This window comes from Hypomesus nipponensis, chromosome 14 (assembly GCF_054491055.1).
Source record: "Hypomesus nipponensis isolate SF chromosome 14, ASM5449105v1, whole genome shotgun sequence".
NCBI classification, from domain to species: domain Eukaryota; kingdom Metazoa; phylum Chordata; class Actinopteri; order Osmeriformes; family Osmeridae; genus Hypomesus; species Hypomesus nipponensis.
Window position 1 is genome coordinate 9,046,302 of NC_140374.1, and position 17,750 is coordinate 9,064,051.

The following is a 17,750-nucleotide window of genomic DNA, read 5'->3' on the forward strand; positions in this document are numbered from 1 at the left end:
CATTTTGATAGCATTATGTGTCTTGCTCCTGGTGAAGGTAATAGTCCTGTGAGATTGTTAATGGACAAAACAAATGAAGCAAAGTGTTTTCCAGTTTTGTATCCTAACGGAGGTCCAACATTTCATGATGATCGAAAGGAAAAAATATCACTGTCTCGATATTTGAACGCACGGATACTTAATGCCGATGGACGATTTGCCAAAAATACAGATTTTATATTTTATGCACAGTATATATCAGAACTTAATCAAATTGTGTCTAATGTTTCGATAGCACTGAGAAAAGGATCAGATAACAAAAGGACTCAAAATGTGACACCTAACATGTTAACAGACCCAGCATCCTTAAGAAACATATTAAACTTTGATGAAGGATATAAGTTTTTAAAACCTATTCGTGGTACACCACCATTTTGGCAATGTGCTCAGAAAGATCTTTTTGCCATGATACGACAATTATCAATACCAACATTTTTCTGTAGTTTTTCATCTGCGGATTTGCGATGGCCAGAAATGCTCAATTCAATTATCCGACAAGAGGGGAAGCACATAAATGTGGAAGACCTTGACTGGTCAGAAAAATGTGGACTTTTGCAGCGAAACCCTGTCACCGCAGCAAGAATGTTTGACCACAGATGGCATTGCTTTTTGAAAGATGTCATCATGTCTCCAGCAGCACCAATTGGTAAAATAAAAGATTACTTCTATCGTGTTGAATTTCAACAGCGAGGGTCTCCACATGTTCATTGTCTCTTTTGGATTGAGGATGCTCCTCAGATTGATAAAAATACAGATGAAGAGGTTATTGAATTCATTGATCGCTACATCACATGTGTGAAACCGTCACAAGATGATGCAGAACTTTTTGAGATTGTCGATAGTGTACAAAAGCACAGTACAAGACATTCAAAGACATGCAGAAAGAAGAAAACTGTGTGCAGATTCAATTTTCCACGTCCAATTTCTTCTCAAACATTTATAACTAGATCAGTAGATACAGAAGAAGTGAAAGATGAAAGTTCCATCCAACTTGCAACCCAAATTCTGGAAAAAGTTAAACAAACAGTTTTAAATGGTGACATCAATTTCAATTCAACAGATGAACTATTTGCTGCAATTGGAATAACCCAGACATTATTTGAATTTGCATACAAGACATGTACAAAAAAAAAAAGTGTTGTTCTTAAAAGGGATCCAAATGACGTTTGGCTCAATCAATATAATCCACACTTGTTGCGCACATGGAATGCAAACATGGATATTCAGTTTGTTACTGATGCTTTCAGTTGTGTTGTGTACATTCTAAGTTACATTACGAAAGCAGAAAAAGAAATGGGACTGTTGCTTGAACGTGCTCAGAAAGAGAGTTGTAATGGTAACATGGATGCTAAACAGGCAATGAAACAGCTCGGGAGTGTTTATCTACACAACAGAGAAATCTGTGCACAAGAGGCTGTGTATCGGTTAACAAACATGCACTTGAAGGAATGCTCTCGCAAGGTACAATTTATTCCTGTTGGACTTAATCCAATTAAAATGAGTTTGCCTTTGAATATTCTCCAAAAGAAAGCTCAATATCAGTCTGATAATGACACACATTTGTGGATGATAAGTCTAGTGGACAGATATAAAAACAGACCGTGTACAAATGAATTTGTAAACATATGTCTGGCAAGCTTTGGTTCAGAATACAGAGTATTATGCAAATCAGAGATCTCTACAAACAAAGCATCAAAAGAAAGTGGAATAATTCAACTGAGAAATAATTTTGGATTTGTTAAACAAAGGACACGAACACAACCTGCGGTGGTCAGATATCCACGTTTTTCACCCCAAAAAGATCCAGAGAAATACTTTCACTCCCTTTTACAACTTTTCTTGCCATACTATGATGACTGTCAGTTAAAACCTCATCACTTTCAGTCGTTTGAGGACTTTTACAGACGTGGTGCTGTAGCATGTGGTGGAGATTTACAAACAGTAGAATCCATTGTTAAAGCTAACAAAGCCATTTTTGAAAAAGAAAGTGAGAAAATAGACGAAGCTCAACAACAGTTGGCTGAAATTGGTGAACTGGATGATGCATGGGCTCAGATATGTCCTGAGTCAGAAAGAGAACGTCTTGAGTGTCTTGCGCTAAGAGATGAGGTGGACATTGATGAACACGATCCTGCTGAAAATATCCCTGATCTCACAGGAAAACCTGAAACTGCTTGTACTATTGAAACTAATAATACAACAATCTCAAGAGAAGATGCATTGCAATTATTGCGTTCACTAAATGAGGAGCAGTCTAACATTTTCTATAAGATTCGTGAGTGGTGTCTGGCCAGAACTTGTGGTAAAAACCCTGAACCATTTAGAGTTTTTGTTACTGGAGGAGCAGGTACAGGGAAAAGTCATTTAATTAAAGCAATACAATATGAATCAACCAAACTTTTGTCTCAAGTGTCAGGAAATCCTGATGATATCACAGTGGTTTTAACAGCTCCAACAGGTGTGGCTGCATATAACATTAATGCTGCAACCATTCACAACACATTTTCAATCGGTGCAAATACAAGACTGCCATACCAACCTCTTGGTGATGAGAAAATTAACTCTCTGCGAGCTAAATTGGGAAATTTACAAATATTAATCATTGATGAAATCTCCATGGTTGACCATCGCCTTTTAGCCTATATTCATGGGAGATTACGTCAAATTAAACAGACTGGAGACTATTCTCTGTTTGGAAAAGTCAGCATCATTGCAGTTGGAGATTTTTATCAGTTGCCACCTGTGAAAGGAACCGCTCTGTATTCTGATGTGAAAACAGTTAACTTGTGGGATACCCAGTTTGAAATTGCATTGTTGACTAAAGTTGTCAGACAACAAAATGATGCAGTCTTTGCTGAGATGTTGAACCGCTTAAGAGTACGTAAAAAGAATGAGGCTCTAATTCCCAGCGATATTCAAATACTCAAACAGTGTGAAACAGGAGAGATATCCAGTTCAATTCACATATTTGCTACCAACAATGAGGTTGATCAATACAATATTGAGAGACTACATGAGTGTTGCCCTGAAGCAATCACTATAGACGCTCAAGATTATAACAGAAATCCCAAAACTGGAAGGATGGAAAGGAAAGTTGGACATCATAAAAAGGTTTACAATTCATGTTTGTCCAAATCTATTTCACTAGGTATTGGTGCTAGAGTAATGCTTAAGAAGAATATTGATGTCTCTGATGGTCTTGTTAATGGAGCATTTGGAACGGTTTCACAGATACCAACTAGCTCAGATAGTGCTGATGGCTTCCCCTCTGCTATTCATGTGGTGTTTGATGATCCAAGGGTTGGAAAATGTCAACGCTCAAAAACACAACAGACATTGTCCCAAAATACTACAATAATAGAACTGCAGGAAGATCATGTGACAAATGATGGTGGCATTAGACGTCAGTTTCCACTTAGATTGGCATGGGCTTGCACAGTTCACAAAGTACAAGGGCTGACCGTGGACAAAGCTGTTGTTTCACTTGCCAAAATCTTTGCTGCAGGACAAGCATATGTTGCATTGAGTCGGGTAAGAAGCATCAGCGGACTAATTATTGAGGATTTCAAGGAGTCTACCATATTTTCCAATGAAAAAATTGTAGAAGCGATTAAGACCATGCCTGCATTTATTTTGGAAAAGGACAGAGTCACAAAGCCGTCTAAATTCACTTTCGCACTTCACAATGTTCAAAGTTTAAATGCTCACTTTCTGGATCTTCAAGCACATAAGCGATTAATGAGTGTTGATTGCATTTGTTTAACAGAAACATGGTTAAGTTCTGAAAATACAGACAATTCACCACAGTTGCCAGGTTTTTTGTTTAAGAACAATCCAAGACGTAATTGTTATGATAACAGTCAGCCCATTTTTGCCAAATTAAAACAACAGACAAGAGGTGGTGTTGGAATATATTATTCTGAAAAAAGCATGGCAGATGTTTTGGTTCCAGAGACTTGTAATTTAGAGTGTTTATACTTTGCTGTACCACATATTGGTTGTACTGCTGCTGTTTTGTACAGACCAAATTCTTACACCATTGATATATTTCGACAGCAGCTCTTGAATATAATTTCTAATTTAGAGATACATTGTGGCACAAAGGTTGTTATGGGAGACTTCAATGAGGACATTTTTACATCGTCTACCATCGTAAATTTAATGGGACAACATGGCTACAGCCAGCGTGTACAAAAAGCCACAACTGAGAAAGGTACATTAATTGATCATGTGTATGTAAAAGATGGAGATGATATCAGTGTTGAAGTGGTGCAGACATACTACAGCTTTCATGATGCCATCGTTATTACGATCAACTAAATTTGCTCATTCAGCTATGATATTGACATGGATATATGTAATGCTCGTCCTATAATGTGGGGGGTGGGGGAAGCAGGGAGGAAGCATATAACTGGACGGCTCTCTGCGGGTAGCCAGCAATCTCAACATAGGTAACAAAATACATTATTTATGTATTTGTAAATAGCCGTTATTCTTTATCTTCATGAATTGATCAATTAATTCATAAATATAGATTTTGAATAACTAAATGATGTTATCCATTAATCTGTTTACTTATTTATTCATGCGTATGAGTGTATAGCTTTGCATTTGAGTATTGTATTTATTTATATCAGTTTACAATGGTGCAATACTGAATATGTCAATGCCATAAAACAAAGCAATCTGTCTCTAAATGTCACATTTATAACTGTCCTGTGAAATCATGTAACCTTGTTTACATTTGCTTTGGCAGCAGGAATTAGTATGGCAACACAAGCCTGTTTTCTCAATGAAATGTAAACTATTTTGTTGTAATCTATGAATTCGAAGTGTTTGATTAAATTTGTATTTCAATAATGTGTTACCTATGTTGAGATTGCTGGCTTGGGGATATGTATTTATCTATTTATTTGTTGATCTTCATGTATTTGTATTATCAATTTGTCAGATTTTATTCAAAGTGAGTATTTATGCATATATTGAGTGTAAACCTGTAGCCAAGTGCAATATATGTATTTATTAATGTATTAATGTATTAATTAATTAATGTAATAACGTATTAATTTATTAATTCATTAGTTTATTAATGTATTGATTGATTTACTAATTTATTCACAAATTAATTTATTAATGTATTCGTTTATTAATTTATTGATCCATTAATTAATGTATTTATTTATTAATTTATTGATCTATTAATTTATTGCTTTATTGATTTATTGCTTTATTGCTTTATTGATTTATTGCTTTATTGCTTTATTGTGGTTTACCATCTTGCAACCATGAGTTTTTTTTTGTTGATAGAAGTTAACAATGGTGTAATTCCACAATTTGTTTGTTTATTCACACAAAAGTGTATTTAAAATTATATCATCAATTGTTCTGGACTTGTGAATATGTAGAAGCCATAAAAAAGCTGTTTGTCTCTTTCACAATTTTAACTGCTGTGAATGTAGCATTATTTGAGCAATTATTATGGCAACTGGCACAAGGCAGTTTTTTCAATGAAATCTAAACTATTTAGTTTTTATCTATATGTAAGAGGTAGTCCCACTGTTTGATTAAGCATTTATTTTAATAATGTGTTTTAGCAATGTTGATATTGCTGGCAAGATCAATATGTATGTATCTATTTATTTTTTTATCTTCATATTTATACTTCATGTATTTATTTGTACAATTATTTCCTTTTGTGTATTTATTCATATGTAAGTCTTTTATTAAGGATGTATGTTAATAACATGTGTTACTTAAGTTGTTAATGAGAGATTTTAATTTGATTTTAATTAGTTGTTTGATGTCATATATGTTTTGGATTGACAAACTTAACTCAAACTCAAATTAGATTTTTCCTGTGAAAAGTTGTCTACACTAATCCAACAATTGCTTTCTGTTCCATCATGAGACTGAAAGCACTCATACGGACCGTTGTTTTATTACAATTTTTCTTATTGTTGTGCTTTTGCCATTTTAAGTACTCTTGGATAAAGGACAATACATTGCGAATCATCCAGACACTTTTTTTTATGTATTTTTGTTTGAGCATAACAACAGCCAGCATCCCAACATCACAGGACCAATTCTCTCATCTTATCAAGTGTAAGTATTAACTTTGTACAACTTAGTTGTATTGTTGTCATTAACTACAATCAAGTTATGAGTATATAACTTATACATTAACTATAAGTTATTTTTTCTAATCATTTTACTTTTGTCTTTCAGATTTTGTTTGTGAACAACAACCTTATCAATCGTGGTCTTCTGAAATTAGCCATACATTCATAACATCCTAAAGAAACAAGTAAGTATAAGTACACTATGTGATTTGCAAAATAATTATGTAAACACATGTACTTATTCTAATGATCTCACTATTCTAGGGGGGTCAAAAACACATGAAACTAGACACAATTCTATAGGACAATCTGCAGCAGTCTCCAAAATTAAAACCACCTATGAGACATTCACTTATATATTATGAAGAACATGAACACCAACATCTAACAGCAGCTATGAAATGTGTGCCTTATTGTCAACAGTAAGAGAAGATGAACGTCAATCAGAGAATACATTGTGAATATGCCACATGCCAAGATTGCAGTAATCACAACGTAAAATACTGTCTCTCATCTTATCAAGTGTAAGTATGAACTTTGTGCAACTTAGTTGTATTGTTGTCATTATGAAGAACATGAACACCAACATCTAAGACCAGCTATGAAACGTGTGCCTGATTGTCAACATAAACAGAAAATGATATGCCACATGCCAAGAATACCCAGATCACAGCGTAAAATACTGCTGTAAGATTGATTATTCTATTTTATAACCCACAGCTTTTTATATACTACAATATATTATCATAGAATTGACCCGTTTTGGAAGAAACGCTGCAAAGATGGTTAAAGACACACTGAAGTATACAGTAAGCTTTCTTACAGTAAATTTACTTTGGTAATTTCAAACTTCAACAAGAATGTGTATAATAATTTGTTGCTTAATTTCTTAACAGAAAACCTCATAACAGCCCCAGCTAAAGATGAGAGAGTGCAGAGTGCAACTATACAGCTGTGAAAAATCTTTTTGTTGACAATCCTACTGAAGACCTGGAAGCAGCGCAGTTCACAGAAACAGACAATATCAGCTGCTGCAATGTACATATCTACAGACTAGAGAACAATTATTATCATCGTTTTTCAAGATTTTTTGGAATGTTAATGTTATATAGTTTTGTTTGTGTCATATAAATAAATCTATTATTAATATTATGATCATCAATGTATTTATAGTTAAGATGTGTGTTACGAATAGTATAAAAAACTGTATATCAGACTATAAATGGATTTTACAGATTATAGAGTGGTCTATGTCTCTTTACCTCATGGGCATGGGTAATTGCAATTTCATGATGTTCAAAGAAAATGAACTCAGCTGAAATTATTTCATCCAGCAGTCATAAAACCAGTCATATCACTATAAATACATAATGAAAGGATATTCAAATTAGTAGTCAAATTAATGTTTGATTGTATTAACTTTATAGGCCTTTTAAGTATAAAGGTCTGAAGGATATGAATGGTCTATATGGGCTGCAGTTCAACAGCTTATTTTGGCAGTATAACACTGGTATAACACCGCAGGCCTCCTCTGCTCCTCGTGGGAACCCATATTTGGTGACAATCAGACAAATGGTTACTGAGATATGCTCTCACGTCTTGTTTGGCGGCTTTGCCGCCGCCTTTGATCGGCTCTGAAAGCTGAACTGTTAAACTGTAGTGGTAGAAGTAGAATATTCGTTTTAGTAGCTGAAATTATAGACCCAAGACTCTGCCGAAACCATAGATGTCCTTTATAAGTCTGTGCGGTCAGAAATATGACTCTACCAGCAGTTTCAAAAACGTGTTTGTTTGGTTGCCATGGTGATGGTGCAGCTATGATTGCTAACAAGCTGGGCAGAGAGAATAATATAGCCTACATTTACCTAGCATCCACACCTCAAACAAGTTAACCTAGACGCAAAACTATAAGTCGTATAAAAAAAATGAGGATATTTTCCGAGACCCAAGACTCTGCCGAAACCAGAGATATCCTTTATATGTCTGTGTGGTCAGAAATACGACTCTACTGGCAGTTTAGAAATCGTCTTCCTTGTGCTTTTTCTGAGAAATGTGTCCCTAGATTTTACATTGGTCTCTAACGTGTTTGTTTGGTTGCCACGGTGATGGTGCAGCTATGATTGCTAACAAGCTTGGCAGAGAGAATAATATACGTTTACCTAGCATCCACACCTCAAACAAGTTAACCTAGACGCAAAACTATAAGTCCAATCAAAAAAATGAGGATATTTTCCGAGACCCAAGACTCTGCCGAAACCAGAGATGTCCTTTATATGTCTGTGCGGACAGAAATACGACTCTACTGGCAGTTTAGAAATCGTAGTCCTTGTGCTTTGTCTGAGAAATGTGTCACTAGATTTGCATTGGTCTCTATGGGGCGAGAGTTGGACTTTGTCTCGCTTTCGTGGGGCTCTGAAAAAATGTGTAAGTCTGTTGGATTCCACAGACAACTGTCTACGACCAACACATAATTAGCTATCTATTGATCCAAAAATGGAGCATGAAGAGTGAAAATTGTGGCAATGCTGGCAAACTAGAAATAATTTTTGAAACTGATTTCGAAGCTCCCCTCCACTCTAAGCGTTTCAGTCAGCACTCTAGACTCTCACATAGACACCCATGTAAATCTCAGAAACGGTTTGAAAAACGAATGAAACATTATCAGTGATATTAAAAAAAGTTGAAAAGATATCAAAAGGCTGAATTACAGAAAAAATAGTTTAGGGTTTTGTCAACATTTTAAAGTTTAAATGGTGGCTGTAGCTGAAAGATTGAGGAAGAAGAAGGATTTGAAGTTTAAGAGGATTGAGAGGATTTGAGACAAAAAACCATGTAAAAAATATGATGAATATTGATATTTTCCATGAAATCCAAAATGGCGGCCGCGTCAATTCGGTTATTATGAAAAGTTATCAATGGCCAGGTTAGATATCTCACAAGACATCAAGAGACAAAGAAATTACTTTATTAAGGTAAACACTTCAACAGTTATTAGCCAAAACACGTTTATGCTTCCGGCCACGCCCCCTTTTAGTCACATGACACAATTTTTGGAGGACATCCTTAGAATAAAGTTCCGAGTAGGCGTACCAACTTTGGTGTCACTGCTTCAAAGAACTGCTGAGATATGGCTTCACTTCCTGTTTGGCTGCTTTTCTGCAGAATATGATTGGCTGTACCGGACAAACGGTTTTGAAAATCAAATATCCTTCGATAACTTTTGTGAGGCTTGGTCTGAAGATCATATCTGGTAATTGTGAAGAAGATTTGACAACATTTGTAGGAGGAGTAGGCTTTTAAAGGTTTTTGATAAAACCGGAAATAGCGGAAAATCTATATAACCGGAAATTGACGCCATGGTGTGCATTGCACTCGGCTTGATCCAGGGAATCCAATGGTACCTCATTTTTGAAAATGGGACATACGGTTCAAAAGTTGCGTGTGTAAACACAACTCCAACTTTGACCCGTTGGTGGCGCTAGAGTGCCAAAGTATGGGACATGAAACTTTGTGACTTGGACCGGGGGACTGTCCCTAATGAGTGTGCCAAATTTCACAACTTTCGACCAAGCGCTTCTAGGGCCTGCCATAGACACCCAGTCTTAAGAATAATAATAATAATAATAATAATAATAATAATACTACCAATTACAATAGGTGCCTCGCAGCTTCGCTGCTTGGCCCCTAAATATAACTGCAAGCAGTAATGGCGGATTCCTCCAAACACTGCGAACCATTGAAAAATGTTTATTTTTGACAAATTGTAACTGTATAGAAAAATGTATGCTGCAGAATTACCAATGGCATACCAAATCTGAAATGCAATACCATCAAGATCCACAAGGGCCTTTATTTCAAGCCAGTAAGTGAAGGAAGGGGGCTTGGTGAGCTTATCCATTCCAGAAAGCCTTGTATCTTTATGCATTAAGGCGTGGCCTGTAGCGCCACCTATGGGTAATGGTGGGCCATTTGTGGTGTGGTAGTTACTCTTGGCCTATACTATTAATGTTTCAGGATTTTAAAAACGTTTTACCATTGCATATAAAATCGGAAATGCAATACCAACAGGATCCACATGGGCTTTGGGTAAAGTGTGGTAGTTACTCTTGGCCTGTACTGTCAATGTGTCAGGATTTGGAGACCTTTTTACTATTGCATACAAAGTAGGAAATGCAATGACACCAAGGTCCTCAAGGGCCTATGCTGATATTCAAGGAATGAGTGGGGGCTTGGTCAGCCCACACAGTCCTGATATGTTGCGTGTGTGTCTTGCCAAGCCCGCAAGACACACACGTCAAGGGAAGAATGAGTGTCTGAGAATTTGGAGCATGCGCGGGGAGGAGCAGGGGACACATTTCATTGTAAATTTCCCTAGAAATTAGCCAAGCATGCATGTTTCAAAGATTCACCAAAAATCGACCTTTCATCTTAGAGTCAACTTTTTCTCAGATTTGTGTACTAAACATTCTCAAGAGTCTTCATATGAACTTGTTTGACTGGCTTACGTGTAAAGCATTGCGAACCATTGAAAAATGTATATTCTTGACAAATTGTAACTGTATAGAAAAATCAATGCTGCAGAATTTCCAATGGGATACCAAATCTGAAATGCAATAACATCAACATCCACAAGGGCCTTTATTTCAAGCCAAGAAGTGAAGCGCTTTAATCTTCACAAGAAGTGAAGTGCTTTGTGCTTTAGGGCGTGGCCTGTAGCGACACCTATTGGTAATGGTGGGCCATTTGTGGTGTGGTAGTTACTCTTGGCCTATACTATCAATGTTTCAGGATGTTTTTAACTTTTTACCATTGCATACAAAATCGGAAATGCAATACCAACAAGATCCACATGGGCTTTTGTTAAAGTGTTGTTGTTACTCTTGGCCTTTACTATCAATGTTTCAGGATTTGGAGAACTTTTTACCATGGCAAACAAAATCTGAAATGCAATACCATCAAGATCCACATGGCCTTTGCAAAAGACCAAGGAACACTCTCCTGAAATGTTGCGTGTGCGTCTTGCCAAGCCCGCGCGTGTGTCAAGGGAAGACCTATGGGTAATAGTGGGCCATTTGTGGTGTGGTAGTTACTCTTGGTCTATACTATCAATGTTTCAGGATTTTTATAACTTTTTACCATTGTATACAAAATCGGAAAAGCAATACCAACAAGATCCACATGGGCTTTTTGTTAAACTGTTTCTTTGCCTATACTATCTATGTTTCAGGATTTTGAGACCTTTTTACCATTGCATACAAAATCGGAAATGCAATACCATCAAGAGCCACATGGGCCTTTTTTTCAAGCCAATAAGTGAAGGGAGGGGGCTTGGTGAGCCTATCCATTCCAGAAAGCCTTGTATATTTGTGCTTTTTGGCGTGGCCTGTAGCGCCACCTATGGGTAATGGTGGGCCATTTGTGGTGTGGTAGTTACTCTTGGTCTATACTATCAATGTTTCAGGATTTTTATAACTTTTTACCATTGCATACAAAATCGGAAATGCAATACCAACAAGATCCACATGGGCTTTTGTTAAAGTGTTTCTCGGCCTACACTATCAATGTTTCAGGATTTGAGACCTTTTTACCATTGCATACAAAATCGGAAATGCAATACCATCAAGAGCCACATGGGCCTTTGCTAAAGACCAAGGAATGAGTGGGGGCTTGGTCAGCCCACACTCTCCTGAAATGTTGCGTGTGCGTCTTGGCCGCGCGTGTGTCAAGGGAAGGCTGAGTGTGTGTGAGATTTTGGAGCACGCGCGGGGAGGAGCAAGGGAGACATTCATTGGAAATTTGCCTAGAAATTAGCCAAGCAAGCATGTTTCAAATATTCACCAAAAATCGACCTTTCATCTTACAGTCAACTTTTTCACAGATTTGTGTTATGAACATTCTCAAGAGTTTTCATATGAACTTGTGATTGAATCAGAGTATCAGTTTTTGAATGGCTGATGTGTAAAGCATAATTTTAGCGTTAGCGATAAGTTCAATTTGCTTTATATCAATCATTTTTTGAGATATGAATTTGCCTTTGCACATGGTAACATGTTGTAGTGTCTTCCTCCGATCTACCAAGTTTAGTGTTGATATCTCAAAGATTTGCTGAGACATGACTTCACATCCTGTTTGGCGGCTTTTCTGATGAATTTGATTGGCTGTACCGGACAGACGGTTATGAGGATCAAAATTCCTTCGATAACTTTTGTGAGGCTTGGTCTGAAGATCATCTCTGGTGATTTTGAAGAAGATATGACAAAAATTGTAGGAGGAGTAGGCTTTCAAAGGTTTTTGATAAAACCGGAAATGGCGGGAGATCTATATAACCGGAAATTAACGCCATGGTGTGCGTTGAACTCGGCTTGATCCAGGGAATCCAATGGTACCTCATTTTTGAAAATGAGTCATACGGTTCAAAAGTTGCGTGTGTAAACACAAGTCCAACTTTGACCCATTGGTGGCGCTAGAGTGGTCTAATGGGAGACATGAAACTTGGTGTAGGTATAGAAGAAACTGTCCTTAATGAGTGTGCCAAATTTCACAAAAAGTTGTCGATGGGGTCTAGGGGCTGCCATTGACTCCCATGGTACAAGAATTACAAATAATAAAACCACCAATAACAATAGGTTTCCTCCTTACGGAGGAATCCTAATAATACTACCAATTACAATAGGTGCCTCGCAGCTTCGCTGCTTGGCCCCTAAATATAGCTGCAAGCAGCAATGGAGGGGCCAAGCAGTCCAGAGCAGGACATGGCCTCCATAGCACTTGCGCAACAATTAAGTCACAACAACCTGTTGCACTCATGCAACACACCAAGTTTGGTTGAAATATCTGTTTGCGTTCCAAAGTACTGAGTGTTTAAAGTGTTTTTTTCTGGTATATCACCACAGGCCTCCTCTGCTCCTCTTGGGAACGATGGAACCCAAGTTCGGTGACAATCGCTAAAATGGTTGCTGAGTTACGCTCTAACGTGTCTTTTGTGGCTTCGCCGCCGCCTTTGATCGGCTCTACCGAACAAACGGTTTCGAAAATGGAAAATCCATCAGACACCTTTGTGAAGCTTGGTCTGAAGATCATCTGTGCCAAATTTAGTAAACATTGGACAAAATTTGGGGCGTGTAAAAGGTTTTTACACTTTTCCATGAAATCCAAAATGGCGGCCGCGTCAATTCGGTTGTTATGAAATATTATCGATGGTCAAGCTTGATATCTCACAAAACATCAACAGACAAATAAATTACTTTATTAAGGTAAACACTTCAACAGTTATTAGCCAAAACACGTTTATGCTTCCGGCCACGCCCACTTTTAGTCACATGACACCATTTTTGGAGGACATCCTTAGAATAAAGTTCTGAGTAGGCCTACCAACTTTGGTGTCACTGCCTCAAAGAACTGCTGAGATATGGCTTCACTTCCTGTTTGGCGGCTTTTCTGCAGAATTTGATTGGCTGTACCGGACAAACGGTTTTGAAAATTAAATATCCTTCGATAACTTTTGTGAAGCTTGGTCTGAAGATCATGTCTGGGAATTTTGAAGAAGATTTGACAAAATTTGTAGGAGGAGTAGGCTTTTAAAGGTTTTTGATAAAACCGGAAATAGAGGAAAATCTATATAACCGGAAATTGACGCCATGGTGTGCATTGCACTCGGCTTGATCCAGGGAATCCAATGGTACCTCATTTTTGAAAATGGGACATACGGTTCAAAAGTTGCGTGTGTAAACACAACTCCAACTTTGACCCGTTGGTGGCGCTAGAGTGCCGAAGCATGGGACATGAAACTTTGTGAATTGGACCAGGGGACTGTCCCCAATGAGTGTGCCAAATTTCAAAACTTAGGTGGTCTTCTTGAAGATGGGCACTGAAATGATCTCCGTGCGCAACGCCCAAAGTGAGGTGAAGGAGTGTGAAGTGGGAGATGCCACCGGCAGCATTCATTTAAAAGTATGGGACAATCAAATTGTTTCCATTGAGGAGGGCTTGTCTTACAAATTCACCAATTTGGCAACTAGAGAGTACATGGGAAGCATTTTGCTGACCACCACAAGGTCTACTGAAATTCAATTAATATCTGATATCAGTGGAGTTGCAGCCAAGGTAGATGGAGAGGGTAGTGCAGCAGAGACCATGACTACATTTTGTAGTACAGTTGAAGGGGCTCACATTGAAGCGAAACGCCAGTGCCCTAAGTGCCATACTCAGCAGCTGAGTTTTGATAGTAAACTCCCTTTCCACCGCTGTGAGAGATGCAAAATGTTGCGCAGGGGGGGGAGTTATGTTTCGAAGCTGAGTGGGGAGATTGTTTTTGCCAGTGAGAAGGGGGAGCTCAGCTTAAGCATTCCAAATTCAGTTTTAAGGTGTTATTTAGAGAGCGAAGGGTGTCTCAGAGACATGTTAGATGTCCAGGACATTGAGCAGCATCTGATAACTGGAGACGTTTTTGAAGTTGTGCACAACAGAGCAAATGTCATAACTAGTTTAAAGAGGGCTGTGCAGGGTGTTTCAGTGAGTGAGGTGTCAGATGGTGACTTGCTGAAGCTTAGTTTATTTGATGCTTCTGAGTAAGTAGGTTAGCTAGGGGGGATAATATATAATGATGATGATTATAGTTAGCTGTACCTCAATTAGATAAACTTTTAAATGTTTAATTGTCTTGTGTAATGGTAAAATAATAATATAAAAGTATATAAAAAATGCTGTATAATTTACAATGTTAATTGGAAGAAAAAAGTGATGTATTTGATTATTAATGTTTTATTTTCATAAGGTATCAGCCTTTTTTTGATAAATTAGATAATATGTTTTTAAATTGTTTAAATGTTTAATGATGCAGACTTCAATTTTCTGCCGATTAGGAAAAAAAGGGAAATGATAATGTGTGACAGATATACTGTTTTGCATAAATGTGTAATTCAATATTAAAGACATAACTATGTTCTATTTGGGAAAGGTTACATGTATGTTTTATTTCTCTATTTTTACTTTATAAATGATTTAATATCTCTTTGGGGTCTATACAATAAAGGCTGAAACAGTTAAGCATGTCAGTATTATTTTGATCATACAGGAAATTTACACAGGAAAGTCTAATTATGGTACATTAACGTAAAATTTCTTGTAGAAGATAGCTTGAAGTCTAGTAGACAAAAGAGTGCTTTAGATAGAATATAAGCTTCAGACAATTTAACTAATGTAGCAGTAACGGCATGGAAGCCATTTTGTCAAATTGAAGAAAAAAATAAATAAGTGGAAGCCATTTTGTCAAATTTCCCAGTGTTAACGTCACGTCTTGACGCGCGAGGTTCTTTTCGGGATTACACAACGGTTAACGAGCCACACAGAAACACGGTTGCAGTAAATCTGAAGTTAAATAGTTCGAGAACAGGGTAAGGAATGCTTTGATATCAACAAAATAAAATTGACGAGGTAGTCTAAGTAGTTATATGTAGAATAGTGTATGATAACATGTTAAAGTCCGCTAAACATGACTTCTTCTTATTAAGCTAGCCTAAGATGGTCAATGTTAGCAACAGTGTAGGAAGGTACCATAGGGAAGGTACAGTAGAAGTAGCACACAAGTTAGGCTATGCTAGTTAGCTAGCTAGCTAGCTAACATCAGCATGGTAGAGACGAATGTAGTTTACTATAAAGTGACGCTGCAAAAGACAAAGCTGTAGCTATTTATAATGTATTGACAGTTGGAAATCGATCTTATTAATACATTCCAATATTAAATTAAGAGGTTTTGATTTGGTATACCTACAAACTAAGGTTGATAGCACTAGAGTACATATCGGAGAGTATAAGTTACGTTATTTGTTGTTGCATCAATTTAACTGTAACCTAATAATGGGAACTCGAAGACACTAAGCCAAGTTTAGCCTAACTTTTTTAATTTTCAAGGGGTGGACGTAACTTGAATGTTAACGCTTGTCGTCGATATCAGTTATCAGCGTGGCGCATACAGCTTGTGTTAATAGGTTGATTGTAAACCAGGCATTTTACAGGTAACTGAAAAGCTTGCTAGCTTTATGAGCATTTTGTTGACAATGATGGGTCAATAATGTAATTTATTGGGCAGAGGGAAAGGATGTGGTAAAGAATGAAGTGAAATATTGTATGTCTAAGTCATTTAAATTGTTTTAGTCTTTCGGATTTAGTTAATGATGTTTGCTACTATTTCCAAAGAAAATCTTTTAATATGAAATGTATATAATGAAGGAAATAGTTAAGCAGTTGTGATGTTCTAGACGAAACTGTTTCAGATGTGTTTTTCCTCTGTGTGTTGCAGATGCCTCGGTGTAGCAAAAGGTCTCAGGCAGCGAAGAAGCGCAAGGCCATTGCTGCTCCAACTTCTCCTGACTTGACTGCGCCGACTTCTCCTGACTTGACTGAGGTTATGCCTCCTCGTGAAACAAAGGCTCCCTGTGACGGGGTTAAACCTCCCCTTAAACAAAAGGTGTTAATTGACGTGACTGACGAGGTTGTTTCTCCTCTGAAAAAAAAGATGAAAAACTCTGGTGGCCAACTTGGATTTAAACTTGGATTTAAACTTGGATTTGAAACTGGCATTGAAACTGGCATTGAACCTGATCTGAACCCTGGCAAATGTGCTGGCAACATTTCTGACATTGATGTTAATAATTCTGTTCATGTATCTGACTTTCCACAGGTCATAAGAGGTTCCTTTCATCAGGGTGACAGGCGCTTTGGTTACAATAAAAACAGGCAGTGTGGAGTGAATAGTTTAACTGCAGTAATGATGAGTGAGTTAAAGAATGTATTAGCATGGAAAGCAGACGATCTGGATGCTGTACTGTTACATGGAGATCAGCTGTATACCACAATGAGACGTCATGGAAAGATCAACGATCCAACTGGCCGAGGCTACATTGCTGTTTCCGAATTACCCAGAGTGCACACATTCTGTAACAAAGACTTTTCAATAAAGTATGGTGAGTCATACAGTGGTTATGTTGGAATTGAGGTGTATGATCAGGCCCTGCAAAATGTTTCCATGTCTCTTGATGAAGCATTCCAGAGAGCGCTTCTCCAGTGTGATGCATGTTTGCTTAATATGAAGGAAAACATCTGTGCCGTTATAAGACAAGGTGCCTGGTTTGCAGTTGTGGACTCTCATTCGCGCAATGGTCATGGCGTGTGGGAATTTGGTACAGGAACAAGTATTGTGGCTTACTATGACGACCTTCAAATGGTGTACACACATGTTATCAACCTTGCTGCGTCATTAAATGCTGGAAGAACGCAATTTGAGGTCACTGGTGTTAAGGTAACTTTGACAAGTAGTGCTTCATCTAGGAAATCAACCAGTGACACGCCTCTACTCTACAGCTCGGTACTTAAAGGTAAACGTAAAGCAAGTATTCCAGAGGTTGTTGGTGCTTCATCTAGTCAATCTGTATTTTGTGAGACGCCTCAACTGTACAGCTCGATACTGAAAGGTAAACCTAAAGCAAGTATTCCAGAGGTTATTGGTGCTTCATCTAATCAATCTGTACCATGTGACCCGCCTCAACTCTTCAGCTCGATACTGAAAGGTAAACGTAAGGCAAGTATTCCAGAGGT

The 17,750-nt window shown here is 37.5% G+C and overlaps 2 long non-coding RNA genes across 2 annotated transcripts; both read left to right on the top strand.

Moving 5' to 3' along the window:
* Positions 1 to 6,606: 6,606 nt before the first annotated feature.
* LOC146258509 (uncharacterized) lies at positions 6,607 to 7,377 on the top strand. The gene is made up of 3 exons (XR_014729652.1): positions 6,607 to 6,682; positions 6,879 to 6,960; positions 7,055 to 7,377. It is a non-coding gene; the product is annotated as an uncharacterized LOC146258509 (long non-coding RNA).
* A 6,630-nt stretch (positions 7,378 to 14,007) lies between these two features.
* On the top strand, positions 14,008 to 17,134 carry LOC146258510 (uncharacterized). Its single transcript, XR_014729733.1, has 2 exons — positions 14,008 to 15,550; positions 16,456 to 17,134. It is a non-coding gene; the product is annotated as an uncharacterized LOC146258510 (long non-coding RNA).
* The last annotated feature ends 616 nt before the right edge of the window (positions 17,135 to 17,750 follow it).